This window comes from Oncorhynchus masou, chromosome 27 (genome assembly GCF_036934945.1).
Source record: "Oncorhynchus masou masou isolate Uvic2021 chromosome 27, UVic_Omas_1.1, whole genome shotgun sequence".
Taxonomy (NCBI): domain Eukaryota; kingdom Metazoa; phylum Chordata; class Actinopteri; order Salmoniformes; family Salmonidae; genus Oncorhynchus; species Oncorhynchus masou.
The window spans coordinates 33,577,844-33,598,269 of record NC_088238.1 but is presented as its reverse complement, the minus strand read 5'-3'; the positions used below and the strand labels follow the sequence as shown (position 1 = coordinate 33,598,269).

Genomic DNA, 20,426 nt, shown 5'->3' with positions numbered 1-20,426 from the left:
ATGGACTTGGTCTTTTACCAGATAGCCCTATCTTCTGTATATACAAGGCACACCTGTTAATTTAAATGCATTCCAGGTGACTACCTTATGAAGCTGGTTGAGAGAATGCCAAGAGTGTGCAAAGCTGCTATCAAGGCAAACAGTGGCCATCTAGAATAATCTCAAATACAAAATATTGTTTAGCAATGTTTTGGTTACTAAATGATTTCATGCGCTATTTAATAGTTTTTATGTCTTCACTATTATTCTTATTCACTATGTAAAAAATATTTTTTAAATTCTTGCTGCTGGTGATTCTCTGATCCACCTCTACGTAGACGACACCATTCTGTATACCTCTGGCACTTCTTTGGACACTGTGTTAACAACCCTCCAGATGAGCTTCAATGCCATACAACTCTCCTTCCGTGGCCTCCAACTGCTCTTAAATGAAAGTAAAACTAAATGCATGCTCTTCAACCGATCGCTGCCCGCACCTACCCGCCCGTCCTGCATCACTACTCTGGACTAGAGGTCAACCGATTATGATTCTTCAACGCCGATTCCGATAATTGGAGGACCAATAAGGCCGATACCGATTAAAATCGGCCGATTTAAAAAATACAAATATTTTTAAAAATGTATTTGTAATAATGACAATGACAACAATACTGAATTAATACTTATTTTAACTTAATATAATACATCCATAAAATCAATTTAGCCTCAAGTAGATAATGAAACATGTACAATTTGGTTTAAATAATGCAAAAACAAAGTGTTGGAGAAGAATGTAAAAGTGCAATATGTGCTATGTAAGAAAGCTAACGTTTCAGTTCTTTGCTCAGAACATGAGAACATATGAAAGCTGGTGGTTCTTTTTAACATGAGTCTTCAATATTCCCAGGTAAGAAGTTTTAGATTGTAGTTATTATAAGACTATTTCCCTCTATACCATTTGTATTTCATTAACCTTTGACTATTGGATGTTCTTATAGGCACTTTAGTATTGTAGCTTCCGTCCCTCTCCTCGCTCCTCCCTGGGCTCGAACCAGCAACACAACGACAACAGCCACCACATCGAAGCCGCATTACCCATGCAGAGCAAGGAAAACAACCACCCCAAGGCTCATCTCGGTAGTTGATAGTTTTGAAGTCATAAACAGTGCAATGCTTGATGCACAACGAAGAGCTGCTGGCAAAACGCACAAAAGTGCTGTTTGAATGAATGTTTACGTGCCTGCTTCTGCCTACCACAGCTCAGTCAGATACTTAGATACTTGTATGCCCAGTCAGATTATATGCAACACAGGACACGCTAATATCAACCATTTTTTTTTTACCTTTATTTAACCAGGCAAGTCAGTTAAGAACAAATTCTTATTTTCAATGACGGCCTAGGAACAGTGGGTTAACTGCCTGTTCAGGGGCAGAACGACAGATTTGTACCTTGTCAGCTCGGGGGTTTGAACTTGCAACCTTTCGGTTACTAGTCCAACGCTCTAACCACTAGGCTACCCTGCCGCACCATGTGTATTTAACTAGTGATTATGATTGATTGTTTTTATAGGATAAATTTAACGCTAGCTAGCAACTTACCTTGGCTTACTGCATTTGCGTAACAGGCAGTCTCCTTGTGGAGTGCAACGAGAGAGAGGCATGTCGTTATTGCGTTGGACTAGTTGACTGTAAGGTTGTAAGATTGGATCCCCCGAGCTGACAAGGTGGAAATCTGTCTTTCTGCCCCTGAACGAGGCAGTTAACCCACTGTTCCTAGGCCGTCATTGAAAATAAGAATGTGTTCTTAACTGACTTGCCAAGTTAAATAAAGATTAAATAAAAGGTGTAAAAAAAAGTAATATATATATATATATATATATATATATGAGAGAGAGAGAGATTTTGTTTTAAATCGGCGCTAAAAAATACCCATTTCCGATTGTCATAACTTGAAATTGGCCCCAATTAAATCGGTCATTCCGATTAATCGGTCGACCTTTACTCTGGACGGTTCTGACTTAGAATATGTGGACAACTACAAATACCTAGGTGTCTGGTTAGACTGTAAACTCTCCTTCCAGACTCACATTAAGCATCTCCAATACAAAATGACATTAGAATCAGCTTCCTATTTCAAAACAAAGCATCCTTCACTCATGCTGCCAAACATACCCTCGCAAAACTGACCATCCTACCGATCCTTCGGCGATGTCATTTACAAAATAGCCTCCAACACTCTACTCAACATATTGAATGCAGTCGATCACAGTGCCATCCGTTTTGTCACCAAAGCCCCATATACTACCCACCACTGTGACCTGTACGCTCTCGTTGGCTGGCCCTCGCTTCATAATCGTCACCAAACCCACTGGCTCCAGGTCATCTGCTAGGTATAGCCCCGTCTTATCGCAGCTCACTGGTCATCATAGCAGCACCCACCCGTAGCACGCGCTCCAGCAGGTAAATCTCACTGGTCACCCCAAAAAAGCCAATTCTTCCTTTGGCCGCCTTTCCTTCCAGTTCTCTACTGCCAATGACTGGAATGAACTGCAAAAATCACTGAAGCTGGAGACTCATATCTCTCTCACTAGCTTTAAGCACCAACTGTCAGAGCAGCTCACAGATCACTACACTTGTACATAGCCCATCTGTAAATAGCCCATCCAACTACCTCATCCCCATACTGTATTTAGTTATTTATCTTGCTCCTTTGCACAGTATCTCTACTTACACATTCTTCTTCACATCCACCATTCCCGTGTTTAATTGCTATATTGTAATTACTTCACCACCATTGTCTATTTATTGCTTTACATCCCTTATCCTACCTCATTTGCACACACTGTATATAGATTTTTCTACTGTATTATTGACTGTTTGTTTATTCCATGTGTAACTCTGTGTTGTTGTATGTGTCTTAACTGCTTTTCCTTATCTTGGCCAGGTCACAGTTCTTAAATGAGAACTTGTTCTCAACTAGCCTACCTGGTTAATGAAAGGTGAAAAAAAATGGTTTTCTATTTCCATGGCGGCTTGTACTGTATGAAAGGACATGGATATGAGTCTGGCAACATTGGCAACAGAGCAGGATTATGCTTGGCAACATCTGGAGAGAACAGGAGCAACAGAGCATGCTAATATGAGGAGGCTTTTCAACAGGTCACTGAGCCCAGCTCCACAGGTAGAAGCTAGCTATGTCTGTCTGTCTTTCTGTCTCCCCTCTCTCTACATTTTCCCTATATCTTTCTCCCTATCCCTCCCTCTTTCTCTCACACACATTATCATTTCTCGCCATGTATACCTCTTTCATAGACACACACACACACACACACACACACACACACACACACACACACACACACAGAGAGAGAAAGAGAGCATCAGCAGCGCTGTGGCTTGTATATTCTCAGTGCCTCTCTCGGAGAGACCTGCCCTAATTTTTACTGACAAGCTGGGCTGGGTGAGCAAAGAGACTAGGCAGTGTGTACGCATGCGATCACCTTCGCACACACACACACACAATTAATATTTCAACCTGTGCTTGCCATGTTTTACATTATTATGCAAATCCACTCTTATGTCAACATGCAAACTCAGTGGTGGTCAATAGTGACATGCCACAGAAGTATAGCCCTTCTTCTGAGACACAACTAGGCACTTAATATGCATATCTCTCTCTCTTTCTTTTCACTCTGTTTCCATGCACCCCCCCCCCTCTCAATCTCAGGTCTTACCACCATCTATCAATGTATCCCATCTTAGCTAGGCACAATAACACATTTACTGAATTGTCATTGTTTTATTCATGGATTCTGTTGAGAACCCTTTCTGATTGATTGAAGGTGATATCTTGTCTGTCTGTCTGTCTCTCTCGCTAAGATTCTCTCTGACCTTTCCTAAAACTCTCTCTCCACTCTCTTCCCCTCCTCCACCTCGCTCCCTCTCTTACACTCCCGCTTCCCTTGCTCCACTGTGCCAGTCCTCCAGCAGAGAGGAGAGCCCAGTAGAGGAAAGGCTGTTAAGGCTGGCAGTATGGCAGCAGCATGGCAGGGCAGCAGGCCAACGGGAGCCAGGGGATCCCTAAGCAGTGCAGAGAAGAGCAGAGCGTTTGTCTGCCTCCCCAGGGTAGAGATGAGAGGGGGGACACCCAGAGGAATATTAACTACAAGAGAGATGTGACCAGGGTGGGGATTACTATATTAGGCCCATGCGAGTACCCCACTCACTGGAATGTGCCGAGTCTGTCTGTGTGTGTGTGTGTTAGTCATACCCTCTGTTTATCTCTCTCAAACCATCTCTTCTCTCCCTCCTTCTTTCTATATGACTCAAGAGGAGGACATGACGGGTCCATTAAATCTTATTACGATGTGTTCGTAAATCATTACTGTAGCTTTTCTATCTGATGGCATCTGGTTGACATCTTTGTCATTTAAGTATATGGAAATTAGAGTACATGAACAAACACACACACAAATGACTGATACACACATGCAAGACTGCATATTTCTTAGCACGGAGAGAAAGAGACAGAGAGAGACAGAGAGAGAGAGAGGAACAGATGTGGACATGGATACTTGCTTCTCCAGCAGTCTGTCAGCCTCGATATCACCATGGTGACAGTGACTGACAGAGTCAGGTTGTGAGGCCCAGACCCCTAACTGCCTGTTTATAATATTCCAACAGTGAAAAGGCTGAGAAGAGAGAGAATCATGACCACCTGTGGCTGTCACTCAAACCTTCACCTGTCATTCAAAAAACTTTAGCCTGTGATTTATACAGTTAAGATAGGGCTCTTCAAATCTGGTGCAAAGGACCCATGTGATGTGCAGAGCTGTGTTCCAGCCAAATGCTAACATACCTTCAACTAATCATACTATATTTAAACATATATAAAGTAACCAAGCATGATTAAATATTTAATGTTATCTTAGAATTACATGGTAAAAAAAATGTAATTTCGTGAATCGATACAAAAACCCATTCACAGCAAAAGTGTGATTGCTTGCAAAATGCAAATAAAACGAAAAGTGCTTACAGTAGTGAAAGGAACTGGAGTTAAGTTGAGGGAAAGATCAGAGCCAAAAAAAGCAATATGTCACCGGGCGATTGAAGTGAGTTCAGTGTAGGCTGACGAGGCGCTTGGCGGTGTGAAGAGAGGAGCTCTTTAGAGCAAGTGCTGTTGACTTGTAATTATGGTTATTGATGTATTCAGGAATCTATTATATGAGCCTTGTTCAAAATAGTGCACTTTATAGGGAATAGGGTGACATTTGGGACGCAGAAATGTCTGGCATACCATATGCCAAATGCCTTAAATGTTAACCGTTAAGGTTCTGGTCATTGAAGAGAACATCCACCAGGATCTCCCACCATGTAGCGTTCCAAAGTTCACATGACCATGGACGACTTTATTGGCAAGATGGGAGGTGTATTTAAATCAGTACAATGTATCAATATAAACTACAAATACTTGTATACAGTGCATTCGAAAAGGATTCAGACCCCTTGACTTCTTCCACATTTTGTTACATTACAGCCTCAAATGTATTAAATAAATACAAATCCTCATCAACCTACACTCAATACCCCATAATGACAAAGTAGGATCTGTTTGATTGTTTTGCAAATGTATTAAAGATTTTTTTTAAATTAAAAAACACCTTATTGACATACAGGAACAGTCAAAAGTTTGGACACACCTACTTGTTCCAGGGTTTTTCTTTATATTTACTAATTTTCTACATTGTAGAATAATACTGAAGACACCAAAACTAACACTTTTTTGGTTACTACATGATTCCATGTGTTATTTTGTCACGTAAATGATTGGAGACAGGTGCAGGAATTCGTAATAGGGGAGTTGAATACTCCACCCAAAATATACAAAATGCCATGAAAAGGCATGGGGACGAAGCCCAAAACAAACACATATACAAAAACACAGGGATGTAACCCAAACAAAAAAGTGAGGTAAAACCTTTAATAAATACACGGGACGAAACCCGCAATACACTACACGGGGCAAGAACTATAACAACAAATGCACAACAATACACGGGACGAGACCCGTAATAACAAGTGCACAATACACGCAGCACGAAAGCCAAACTCACAAAGGACAGATACTCACAGACCAACGGACATGGTAACAAAATCCAACAAAACAATGGCGAACAGAGGGCACATACAGTTGAAGTCGGAAGTTTACATACACTTAGATTTGAGTCAATAAAACGTGTTTTTCAACAACGTCACATTTCTTGTTAACAAACTATAGTTTTGGCAAGTTGGTTAGGACATCTACTTTGTGCATGACACAAATAATTTTTCCAACAATTGTTTACAGACAGATTATTTCACTCACAATTCCAGTGGGTCAGAAGTTTATATACATAAAGTTGTCTGTGCCTTTAAACAGCTTGGAAAATTCCAGAAAAAGTTCATGGCTTTAGAAGCTTCTGATAGGCTAATAGACATATTTTGAGTCAATTAGAGGTGTATCTGTGGATGTATTTCAAGGTCCTACCTTCAAACTCAGTGCCTCTTTGCTTGACATCATGAGAAAATCAAAAGAAATCAGCCATGACCTCAGAAAAACAATTGTAGACCTCCACATGTCTGGTTCATCCTTGGGAGCAATTTCCAAACGCCTGAAGGTACCACGTTCATCTGTACAAACAATAGTACGCAAGTATAAACACCATGGGACCATGCAACCGTCATACCACTCAGGAAGGAGACACATTCTGTCTTCTAGAGATGAACGTACATTGGTGAGAAAAGTGCAAATCAATCCCCAAAAAACAGCAAAGGACCTTGTGAAGATGCTGGAGGAAACAGGTTCAAACGTATATATATGCACAGTAAAACGAGTCCTATATCGAAATAACCTGAAAGGCTGCTCAGCAAGGACGCTCACTGCTCCAGAACCGCCATAAAAAAAGGCTGGCTACGGTTTGCAACTGCACATGGGAACAAAGATCATACTTTTTAGAGAGATGTCCTCTGGTCTGATGAAACGAATATAGAACTGTTTGGCCATAATGACCATCGTTATGTTTGGAGGAAAAAGGGGGATGCTTGCAAGCCGAAGAACACCATCCCAACCGTGAAGCACGGGGGTGGCAGCATCATGTTGTGGGGGTGCTTTGCTGCAGGAGGGACTGGTGCACTTCACAAAATAGATGGCATCATAAGGATGGAAAAAGATGTGGATATATTGAAGCAACATCTCAAGACATCAGTCAGGAAGTTAAAGCTTGGTCGCAAATGGGTCTTCCAAATGGACAATGACCCCAAGCATACTTCCAAAAGCTGTGGCAAAATGGCTTAACCTCTTGAAACTCTAGGGGCGCTATATCATTTTTGGATAAAAAAAACGTACCCGTTTTAAGCGCAATATTTTGTCACAAAAAGATGCTCGACTATGCATATAATTGGTAGCTTTGGAAAGAAAACACTCTGACGTGTCCAGAACTGCGAAGATATTCTCTATGCGTGCCCTAGAACGTGAGCTACAGGCAAAACCAAGATGAGACGGCATCCAGGAAATGAGCAGGATTTTTGAGGCTCTGTTTTCCATTGTCTCCTTATATGGCTGTGAACGCGAGAGGAATGAGTCTGCCCTTTCTGTCGTTTCCCCAAGGTGTCTGCAGCATTGTGACGTATTTGTAGGCATATCATTGGAAGATTGACCATAAGAGACCACATTTACCAGGTGTCCGCCCGGTGTCCTGCGCCAAAATTGGTGCGCAAAACTCAGCTGCAAGTATTTTTCCATGGAATTCAGAGAAGAAAGCATGCTCCCACGAACGATATATCAATGAAGAGATATGTGAAAAAACACCTTGAGGATTGATTCCAAACAACGTTTGCCATGTTTCGGTCGATATTATGGAGTTAATTCGGAAAAAGTTTGACGTTGTTGGTGACTGAATTTTCGGTTCGTTTCGGTAGCCAAATGTGATGTACAAAACGGAGCGATTTCTCCTACACAAAGATGCTTTCAAGAAAAACTGGACATTTGCTATGTAACTGAGAGTCTCCTCATTGAAAACATCCGAAGCTCTTCAAAGGTAAATGATTTTATTTATTTGGTTATCTGGTTTTTGTGAAAATGTTGCGTGCTAAATGCTACTCAAAATGCTAAGCTAGCTTAGCACACTCTTACACAAATTAGTGAATTGCTATGGTTCAAAAGCATATTTTGAAAATCTGAGATGACAGTGTTGTTAAGAAAAGGCTAAGCTTGAGAGTAGGCGCATTATTTTCATTTTATTTGCGATTTTCAGAAATCGTTAACGTTACATTATGCTAATGAGCTTGAGGCTATAACTGTATACAGGTTTTTTCATAGCCAAACGTGAACAAAACGGAGCGATTTGTCCTACACAAATAATATTTTTTGAAAAACTGAACATTTGCTATCTAACTGAGAGTCTCCTCATTGAAAACATCTGAAGTTCTTCAAAGGTAAATGATTTTATTTGAATTATTTTCTTGTTTTTGTGAAAATGTTGCTGGCTGAATTCTAGGCTTATAGCCATGTTAGCAATCAATACTCTTACACAAATGCTTGTTTAGCTATGGTTGAAAAGCATATTTTGAAAATCTGAGATGACAGTGTTGTTAACAAAAGTCTAAGCTTGAGAGCAAATATATTTATTTCATTTCATTTGCGATTTTCATGAATAGTTAACGTTGCGTTATGCTAATGAGCTTGAGGCTATAAATAGAATCCCGGATCTGGGATTGTGCGACGCAACAGGTTAAGGGGGACTACGAAGTCAAGGTATTGGAGTGGCCAGCAGAAAGCCCTGACCGCAATCCTATAGTAAATTTGTGGGGCTTTCTAAAAAAAGTGTGTATGAGCAAGGAGGCCTACAAACCTGATTCAGGCCAACATTCACCCAACTTATTGTGGGAAACTTGTGGAAGGCTACACAAAACGTTTGACCCAAGTTAACCTTAGGGATAGGGGGCAGCATTTTCACTTTTGATGAATTGCGTGCCCATAGTGAACTGCCTCCTACTCTGTCCCAGATGCTAATATACACATATTATTATTACTATTGGATAGAAAACACTCTAAAACTGTTTGAATTATGTCTGTGAGTATAACAGAACTCATAGGGCAGGCAAACTTCCAAACAGGAAGTGGAAATTCTGGGGCTGGTTGATTTTCAACTCATCGCCTATTCACACCCAAATAAGATATGGATCTGTTCGCACTTCCTACGCCATCCACTAGATTTCAACAGTCAGTCGAATGTGGAATGAAGCCTCTACTGTGATGTGGGATCGGATGGCAGCTATTTGAGTCACTGGTCTGGCAGAATGCCAGTTCCTGGTTACCCACAGTACTTATTATATCGCCTTGCGTTCCATTACTCTGTAGACAAAAACGAATGCTCCGGTTGGAATGTTATTGGATATATATGAAAATAACATACTGAAGATTGATTCTCTACTTAGTTTGACCAGTTTATTCGACCTGGAATATAACTTTTTGAAGTTTTTGTCCGAGTTCGCCTGGACCGGTGGCAGCTTTTGGACATGTGAGCTAAATGTGCTAACAAAAGTAGCTAATTGGACACTAGTAATGGACAATATCGAACAAAACAACGATTTATTGCGGAACTAGGATTCCTTGCACTGCATTCTGATGAAAGATCATCAAAGGTAAGGGAATATTTATGATGTAATTTCGTATTTCTGTTGACTCCAACATGGCGGAGGAATATATTTACGTCTGAGCGCCGTCTCAAATTATTGCATGGTATGCTTTTTTCGTAACGTTTAAAAAAAATCTGACACAGCGGTTGCATTAAGAACCAGTGTATCTTTAATTATATGTAAAACATGCATCTTTCGTCAAAGTTTATGATGAGTATTTCTGTTATCTGACAGAGCTCTCTGTAATTAGCTCTCAGTAATTAAAATATTTTGGAGGCATTTCTGAACATGGCGCCAATGTAAACCGAGATGTGTGGATATAAATAGGCATATTATCGAACAAAACATAAATGTATTGTGTAACATGATGTCATATGAGTGTCATCTGATGAAGATTATCAAAGGTTAGTGATTCATTTGATCTCTAATTCTGCTTTTGTGACCATCTTTGGCTGGGAAAAATGGCTGTGTGCTTTTTTGGATTTGGTGGTGATCTAACATAAATATATGTTGTGTTTTCGCTGTAAACATTTAAAAAAAATCGGACACGATGGGTAGATTAACAAGATGTTTATCTTTCATTTGCTGTATTGGACTTGTTCATGTGTGAAAGTTAAATATTTCCCCAAAATATTTTTGAATTTCCCGCGCTGCCTTTTCAGCGGAATGTTGGGGGGGAGGTTCCGTTAGCAGAACCTGTGTCCTAGACAGGTTAAACAATTTAAAGGCAATGCTACCAAATACTAAAATACTAATTGAGTGTATGTAAAATTCTGACCCACTGGGAATGTGATGAAAGAAATAAAAGTTGAAATAACTCTATTATTATTCTGACTTTTCACATTCTTAAAATAAATTGCTGATCCTAAACTGACCTATGGCAGGGAATTTTTACAAGGATTAAATGTCAAGAATTGTGAAAAACTGAGTTTAAATGTATTTGGCTATGGTGTATGCAAACTTCCGACTCCAACTGTAAATAGAATTCCTCATTTTCTAGGCCAGTCAGTTCAGAACAAATTATTATTTACAATGACGGCCTTGGAGCAGTGTGTTAATTACCTTGTTCAGGGGCAGAACCTGTTTATTTTTCATCCCCTCAAAATTTCGAGCAGACGCTACTAAATCGGATGTACCAATGAACATTCATTCCGTTTTGTCGCACGCACATTACGGTACCACGTATCGCTAGCAGCATTTTAGGCAAATAAAGATGGTTATACTAGCCATTTAGTCTGTTTTATAAATGTGCAATAAGCATGCAATAATTATATAAGGAATTTGCAACTCGTTCTAATTCTAAGAAATTAGGTAGGCCACATGATTTGTGGCCTACCTAATTTGTGGCCTACCTACCACTGAACAAAGTGGACAGGCTAGCATGCTGTTCAAACAGTTGAAGACGAACAGAAGGTTGTGTTCATAACAATTCAACCGTTTTGCCTTGTTCGATGAATTCAGAGCTTGTGAAATTATACCTAGATCCAAATTGGCTAAACTTGAAATATAAATATTAGCTGGCTACTCACTAGCACGTTGGCTTGTGCTTGAGAGTTTGGTCTCATAAACAGTGTTAATTTTCTATAATGCCTACTGCATTGTTAGTGAATGTGCATTATGCATGGCTCAGGTTAAATTTGTAACAAAAATAGCATTTTTATAGACAGACCTGAAAGCCAAATCAGTGTTTATTGAAAAGAAAAGTCAGTACAACTATTTTGATAAAATAATGACATTATTAGTGGGTTTTATGGTTGTGGAAGGCATATATATTCAGTTGAGGTATAATTTTACAATCTCTGAATTCCTTCGATTATTGCTGACAGATTTAAATGTAGTGTATGTTTGACCTTTAATTGTACAACAAAGCTTAGAGATGTTTTTATATATATATTTTTAAATCAAGATATACATCATGACACGCGCATAAGTAAAAAAAATATTTAAAAAATATCAAGATATGAGTTTTAGGCCATATCGCACAGCCATAATCCAGAGCATCCAAAACATGGTCTATAGGTAACATGTCTGATGAGTATGCAGTCCATGGAAAACCTGGGACATTTTCAGCTTCCAGGAAGTATGTACTGATCCTTGAGAAATGGGGCCGTGCATTATCATGCTGAAACATGAGGTGATGGCGGCGCACGAAAATTGGCCTTAGGATCTCGATCAAGCCAGATGTGGAGGTCCTGGGCTGGCGTGGTTACACATGGTCTGCGGTTGTGAGGCCGGTCAGACATACTGCCAAATTCTCTAAAACAATGCTGGAGGGGGCTTATGGTAGAGAAATTAACATTAAATTCTCTGGCAACAGCTAAGGTGGACATTCCTGCAGTCAGCATGCCAATTGCACGCTCCCTCAAAACTTGAGACATCTGTGGCATTGTGCTATGTGACAAAAATGCATATTTTAAAGTGGCCTTTTATTGTCGCCAGCACAAGGTGCACTTGTGTTATGATCATGCTGTTTAATCAGCTTCTTGTTATGCCACACTTGTTAGGTGGATGGTTTATGTTGGCAAAGTAGAAATGCTCACTAACAGGGATGTAAACAAATGTGCATAACATTTGAGAGAAATAAGCTTTTTGTGTCACACCCTGATCTGTTTCATCTGTCCTCGCCCTTCTCTTAGGATGGATGGGCATCTACGAGAACGCAGGAGTGAGAGGTGGTCTGGTCCTGGGCACACTCATTCATCTGTTGCTGCTCGTTCATCTCCAAATGAATCCGGGAGTCCCCGAAGGCAGTATTTCCGAGAAGACCCGAAGCCACCCGAGCTCCCTCAAGAATCATCGGCGACAGGTGAGTCAGATACACCGGAACCTATGCAGCTGGGCAGAGCTAGATGAGAGTTTTACGGACGCTACCCTAGTTTCTGAATTAGGTATCCCCCCACTCAACTCCTCTCTGTTCCCATGGACTCTAGAGCACTGGACGGCCGCTCCATTGGTAGAGTTACCCACAGAAATGTTCTTGTTAATCTGCTGGTTTCAGGAAATCACAGTGAGGCTATACAGCTTCTCATCATTGAGTCCCTCCATGTTCCTGTTGTTTGGGATTTTCTTGGCTCCAAAAACACAACCCCGTTATTAACTGGACCACGAGTTCAATCCTGGGTTGGAGTCCGTTCTGCCATTCTCATTGCCTCAAAGCAGCGCAGCCGTCCCCGAGACGGCCTTCTCAGAGCTTAAGTCAAGCCTTGGATTTCTCTTCCGTCCCCGCAGAGTACCATGACCTCCTGGAAGTCTTCAGCAAAGTACGGGCTACTTCTCTTCCCCCACATCGTCCCTACAATTGTGCCATTGACCGTCTCCCAGGTACCACACCGCCTCGTGGTCGGCTATATTCCCTATCCTAGAGACCAAGGCCATGGAGGAGTATATTGAGGATTCTCTGGCTGCTGGAGGTATCCGTCATCCTGCATCACCTGCCGGCGCATAGTTTTTCTTTGTGGAAAAGAAGGACAAGACCCTGCGTCCGTGCATTAACTACCGGGGCCTTAATGACATAACGATCAAGAATCGTTACCCCCTACCATTCCTCTCCTCGGCTTTCGAACCTCTCCAGGGCGCTACCATCTTCTCCAAGCTGGACTTTTGGTATGCCTACCACCTGGTTTGGATACGCGAAGGGGATTAGTGGAAGAGAGCCTTCAACACTGCCAGTGGACATTATGAGTACCTGGTCATGCCGTTTGGTCACACAAGAGTGGTCTTCCAGGGCCTGGTAAACGATGTGCTTCGGGATATGTTAAATCATTTTGTGTTTGTCTACCTCGACAACATCCTGTTTTTTTCCTTTCTGGGATATGTAATCGCTAAAGGATATGTCCAGATGGACCCGGAAAAGGTGAAAGCAGTAGTGGATTGGACCCGTCCCGTCAGTTTGTGGTTGAGGTTGATGTTTCTGACATTGGAGTGGGGGCTGTCCTGTTCCAGAGATCCATCCAGGACCAAAAGCTCCATCCATGTGCCTTCCTGTCCCATCATCACAACTCTGCAGAAAGAAACTACGACGTGGGTAATCGAGAACTCCTGGTGGTCAAGATGGCACTGGAGGAGTGGAGACACTGGCTGGAGGGAGCAGAACATCCATTTTTGGTTTGGACCAAAGAATTTTGAATATCTCCGCACAGCCAAGCGCCTTAACTCCAGGCAGGCCTGGTGGGCTCTGTTATTCACCAGGTTCAACTTCACCATTTCCTATCGCCCAGGGTCCAAGAATGTTAAACCTGATGCCCTCTCTCGCCTGTACAGTCCCGTTTACACATCATCTGACTCCGAGAAACATCCTCCCTACCTCATACCTTGTGGCTGCTGTGGGCTGGCATATTGAGACCCTGGGCCACAAGACACAACATTCCCAGCCTGCCCCTGGAGGGGGCCCAGCTAAACGGTTGTTCGTCCCTAATGCAGTCCGGTCCCGGGCCCTGGAATGAGCTCATTCCTCAGGGCTTACATGTCATGGCCTTCATTCGACAACATTTCTGGAGGCCCACAATGATTCCTGATGCCTCTCTGCCTTCGTCGCCGCATGCACCGTTTGTGCTCAGAATAAGACTGAGGCAAGCCCCTTCTGGCCTCCTTCAGCCACTACCTGTCCCTCATCGTCCCTGGTCCCATATCTCCCTGGACTTTGTCACTGGGCTCCCCCCGGCTGATGGTAACACCGTAATTCTGACAGTAGTGAAGCGTTTTTTTCAAAGCCGCCCATTTCAACCCTCTCCCCAAACTACCCTCTGCCAAAGAGATGGCCCAGCTCATGGTGCAGCACGTCTTCAGGATCCACGGACTCCCGGTAGACATGGTCTCCGACCGGGATTCTCAGTTCTCGTCTCAGTTCCGGAAACCGTTTTACACCCTTATTGGGTCGTCAGCCAGCCTGTCCTCCGGATTCCAACCCCAATCCAACGGCTAGTCAGAGCGAGCAAACCAAGACCTGGAAACAACCTTCAGATGCCTGGGTATCAGCCTCCGCTCTTTCCAGAACAAGAGCAGGAACTCAACATATCCTCTGCCCAGATGTTCGTGCGCCGCTGTCGGCGTACCTGGAGCAGAGCCCGGGCGGAGCTTCTCAAGACCTACTCCAAGCGGACCACCGCCGCACTCCAGCTCCTCGCTATTGCATTGGGCAGAGGGTGTGGCTATCCACATGGGACCTGACCCTTCAGGTGGAGTCCCGCAAACATTCCCCACAGTTCAGTGGCCCTTTCCCCATTTCTAGAGGCCTTAGTTCCACAGCTGTTCATCTTTTGTTACCCCGTACCCTCCGTATACCCTCCGTATTTTTTGCTAGTCCTCCCGGTTTTGACCCTTGCCTGCCTTGACTCTGAACCCGCCTGCCTGACCATACTGCCTGCCCTGACCTCGAGCCTGCCTGCCACTCTGTACCTCCTGGACCTTGTTATGATCTTTTGCCTGTCCACAACCATTCTCTTGCCTGCCCCTTGGATACTAATAACCATCTGCCTCCCGTGTCTGCATCTGGGTCTCACCCTGTACCTCTATATTTTGTGCTTATGAAACATGGAAACAACACTTTACCTGTTGTGTGTATATTTAAGTTCAGTATAATTTCTGATCGTTTTTTTGGTTTGTTTCTTCTCATTTTTGTTGTTTATTTCACTTGGTTTGGCGAGGTAAACATTTGTTTCTCACGTCAATAAAGCCCCTTTTAATTTAACTGAATTGAGAGAGAAAGAGGAAAAACTAATCCAATGTGAGTCAAACTTTACCTTCTGTGGTTCAACAATGAGCATGGAAGAAAAGAAACTCGCTAAATCACACAGATTACTAGTGATGGGTGAAAAATAAATCGCTACAGTTACACATCGCAATATTATTGTTATTTAAAAAATTGTTGCTGTAGGATTTTAAATAGTGAGCCAGGCTAACTTGTTTTCACCACTTTTATTTCCCTGACGAATCAAAACTTGTTGTTTTCTCATACATTTACTTGTCACTCTGCAGCAGACACATAGTGAGCAATATGTTCGGAACATCAAATCGCAATAAAATCACAGTATCAAATTGAAATACATATATAATCGTAATACATGTTCTATCGGCACCGAAGTATCGTGATAAAATTGTATTGTGAAGTCCCTGGCAATTCCCAGCAATGCAGATTAAACACACTACATGCAAATTGCACACAATTCTGTGGACCTTTTTTCCAGCCATGTAGAAAATCACCTCAGAGCTCAGGGTAGTTGGAGCGGTCAATAGTAATTTCCTCTGTGTGTGGATCTTTACGAAGTGTGCTAGACTCCCCAAGCAGACCCAAACCCTATTACATGGCAGGTCCCACCCACACCCACACACTGGCCATTACCCAGGCTCAGAGACCATGTCTTCCAATGTCATTTCAGCTCCATATGTTTTCAGCCAAATTGCAAATCCCACTGATTGCTTTGCTCCTGTAAGGTCTTCCAAAATCCATTCAGCTCCCACAGTTCCAGCCAAATGTCCATTGATCATGGATCAGCAGTCTTTTGCCTGTCTTTCACTCTCTTTTCATCCACCTCTCCTATGTGAGATACAATAGAGGTATCTTCCCGTCTTTCTCCGAGTCGTATTGAACCAGGCCACAGCATGGCCAGTCTCAGCTCAATCCATCCAGACACTTTTGTCACTTCTCCAATACAAGCCATTAGCTGATCTTTATGGATCCAAAAGGGAAATACAATCCCTTCCTAGAGTCAAAGAGGGAACCAAAGCACCAAAAAGAACCTTCAAGACAAGCAAGGAACTAGTTGAGTGTTGTTGGGTTTCTATCATAAAAAAAGACAGATCTGGATCTATACCTCCTGCTCGGAAGTAGGATAGAACTAGTTCCTTTTCTGAAAGTATGTTGCAGATAAGAGTGAATCGTCTTTATTATGACTTGTGACTGTTGGGTTGGAGCCAATCAAATGTGTGTCTGTGTGTGTTGTGCACATGTTTTATGCCTGTGCGCATACACGGCTATTGGATATTGGAATGTTCCGCCTGCCTTCGCCTGGTATGGACAAATCATTCATGTGATCCAGGTTCTAGTCTCTGACAGAGAAAGGGGAAGTTTACATTCACACGACCCAGATTAATTCCATTTTTCTTATTTGATCTCTTATCTGTTATTTCTAGCCAGGGCTGCGTGTCAATATTCGACAACAGCTTCCTCTTGTTGCCTCCCTTTCCTTTATCCATGGTGATCTGTGAGTCCTGGACAGGTCTAAAGTGAGTAACCTAGCTCGCACACTTTGTATCCTGGGGGCGGCAGGTTAGAGCGTTGGGCCAGTAACCGAAAGGTTGCTGGATCGAATCCCCGAGCTGGCGAGGTAAAAATCAGTCGTTCTGCCGCTGAAACAAGGCAGTTAACCCACTGATGGTTTTACCACAAAAAAAACAATTGTTTAGGTATAGCGAATGTTCCCAGTCTGGTATCGGCACGTGCGCTCTAGCACACAGCTCGCAAATACAATGTGGGCATAACCTACAGGATGAGATTATTATGGACTAAAGCGCGATATCATTTTTATTTGTCAAACAGCAGCCAAGCATCGATGATCATGTCATCAGAATAAGACCCTCGATACTTATTGAAAGGAGCATCAAGCTCATCACCTTGCACTTTCAGCACCCTGTGAAGTTCATCATTACTTCATCTGAAGCCTTAATCAATTGCATGCTTTCCCTTGATAGCGTGATAGTTGTTATCAGACATGTACTTCACTCACACAAAAAGGTTGGATGGAAACCTGGTTAATGTCAAGCCATTTTGATGATGCTGGAATTATATTTTGGACGAACGTGCATATGCCTAAAGGAAACTTTTGAAGTAGCTTAAATCAGATTAAAACATTGACTGGTTGTTTTTATGCACATATAAAAAAGGTAACATATTTTCAAAGTTAAATGACAAATATCTAAACGTTTCCTGAATAAATGGGCCTGTCGGGAGCATATGTGGCATCATTGCTATAAGACAACATGGGCGAATGATGAACCGCAACAGTCTGTGAATCATCAGTCTGTGCACGACACCCCCCCGTTCCCGTCCCCTAGCTAATTAATATCTGACATCATCCAGGCTCAAAACTGGCCATCGTCTATAACCCTATGACTGTCACGTGAAAGATGTCCAAGGCGACCCACACTTAGAGCCATGTTTCCACTCTCAGTCTTACTTTCCATTTACCCTTTCAAATTAAAGGCCACCATTCAGTTCCATAAACTAAGCAGACAGACAGGGTACAGGAGGGCTGCCAAGCCATTACACAGAGACAGAGAGAGACAGAGAGACAGAGAGAGATAGAATTTTGTTCCAACAGCCAGAGGAGAAATATGTTAACTGTTTGAAGTAACCCAACTGAAATCCAGACATTGGTTAAAATATGAATTTGTTCAGAAGGTGAAAGTGGGCTGAGGGAAGGCTTGCTTAGTTTTTCTATCCAACATCTAGCAATGAAGCCCTTTGTCTACTTTCCCAGAGTCAGATGAACTTCTGGATACCATTTTTATCTCTCTGTGTGCAGTTAGAAGGAAGTTGCCAACTGGAGTTAGCGGAATTGCTAACTAGCGTTAGCGCAATGGCATTACCACAATGATCCCATTGAGATACATTTTTTTAAAGGGAGCACTGGCCCAGCAAGCTTTCACTGACTGCCTGGATTAGATATGTAGATTTATAATTAAACATGTTTATTTACATTTTGGTGTTTGGAGAACACACCAGGGGGTTTCTTATCCCTGAAGTTGTGCTGTGTTTCAACCCAAAACAAACTTACTCCCTCAAACAGTATTTTAGGGATTAGGGGAGGGTAAGCATTGAGAAACAGTCAGGCATGGTCAACCTGAAATAAACTCAAGAAAAAACTACCACTAAACTTTTGGATTGATAATAGTGGCTGTCATTAAGTCAGCCAATTGGTGACAGTTGTGTTGGTAAGAGGAGAGGCAGTCTCACAGAGAACGAGATGGAGAGGGAGATCTGACATCTAAGGACACTGTCAGAGTCAGTTACACACTGACAGGGAGAGAAAACCCAGGAGAGAGGTGGAAAGAGAGAAGGAAGGGGAGAGAGGAAAGCGAAAGGGAGAGGGGACAGACACATTGACGGGTATCCAGGAAAAAGAGAGGGAAAGAGAGGAATGAGCGAGAGACGAGTGACGAGTGAGAGGTGTGAGAAAAGGGGAGAAAGGTAGTGAGAAAAGGGGAGAAGGGGAGTGAGAAAAGGGGAGAAAGGGTACACAGCTGGGCCCAAACATGTACCCCTGGTCCCTATGGAGCTCCTGGTGCCCCCCTGCCCTCCTCTTCAATCAGAGAGGTAATGAGGCCTCCAGCTCTGACATCTGTGCTCCTATCACTGATTAGACACATCCCTGAACAAGCACTGAGAAAACCAGACACCACAGATTACCATAAGCACAGCCAGACACCACACATGAGTGATGTTCCCCTAAACAACAGGGAACCACACACTAAACTACAGTACCACAGAGACAACCAGCCAGATACCACAAATCAGATTTATGTACCATGTGCGGAAATAGCAAGATAATGCAATATCCGAACAATTCATGCATTCAAACTCACAGAGAGGTAGAACCAATCACTGGATTGGGAATATAGTGCTCGTACAATAAAATACTTCCTGAAACAGTTAGGCCCGCTTTATTACAGCAAGCCAAGGATCAATTTACCCAGGAGGATCCGAGGGGTACTGCGAAATCCAGCAGAGAAGAACACCTCATAAATATCCACCAACTTATTCATATTAACTGAACTCTGGCCCACACAGAACTTTACCGTGTCATGACGACAGTAAATAGGCATAGCCCAACCAAACCAGAGCAGAGCCATCCACCTACAGTAGCCTATCGTACCCACATGTAAACATGACATCAGATGACTGCAGGCAGGAAGAGATATAGTTATCTGTACTAACAGTCTGGGCCTTCATTTGAGCTCTGGGCAGAGAGAAGAAAGTAAGTCAGAATGAGAGATAGAAAGAGAGGGACTCTTAGCCCTTCGTCAGACACACAGTGCGTGCATGTGTATACTTGTGTGTGTGTGTGGTGTTGTGATAGAGAGAGAGCGCGAGAGATCAGAGCCTTTCAAGCACGGCCACACACACCTGGCCGCGTTACCATGGTACCTCACCTCCTCTCTGGGTTGTAATGAGTGTGAAGGCATTCCCTACAGACCCCCTCTATGCCCAGCAGGCACTAGAGTGTGACTCAGTACCAGAATTGACCTAGCATCTCTTACGTATATAGTGCCACAACCCTCCATCTCTTCTTCAGAGGCTGACACATAAGGTAATATGTGACTTGTTCCCTGGAGGTGATAGAAATAACACATTTTAATGGAATGATTCCCCTAGACAAGGAGACTACTGGTTCAGCATGGTATAGTCAGATATTGTGTAACTAGTTATTGTTTATTGTGTGTGGTTATTGCGACATTTATTTCCCTTTTATTCAATTGAGTCCACTGTGAGAGATCAAACGGGACTTTCCTTGGTAAGTAGGCCACCACTTTGTTTCACTATGACGCGCTTACAAAGTCTCACTGTGTGTGTCGTCTTTCCTTCACTATCAGTTGATTAAATAATGAGTGACAGTCCAGTGACAACACTACGATTCCCAGTCCGGTGAGGCTAGCATTCCCTCAGTTGATCTATTCTTAAGGGACCCCTTAAATACTACATATGGTTTGGCAGGGACGGAGGGAGCCGTTACGCAACAGGAAGCCACGGTTCCAGAGAGTCAGGGTGGGTATAAACG

The 20,426-nt window shown here is 42.7% G+C and overlaps 1 protein-coding gene across 2 annotated transcripts in view; it reads right to left on the bottom strand.

The window, feature by feature from the left end:
- The window catches only part of LOC135516055 (copine-8-like), a 121,416-nt gene that overhangs the window by 100,128 nt on the left and 862 nt on the right, over window positions 1–20,426 (bottom strand). The gene's annotated exons all lie outside the window — the stretch shown is intronic.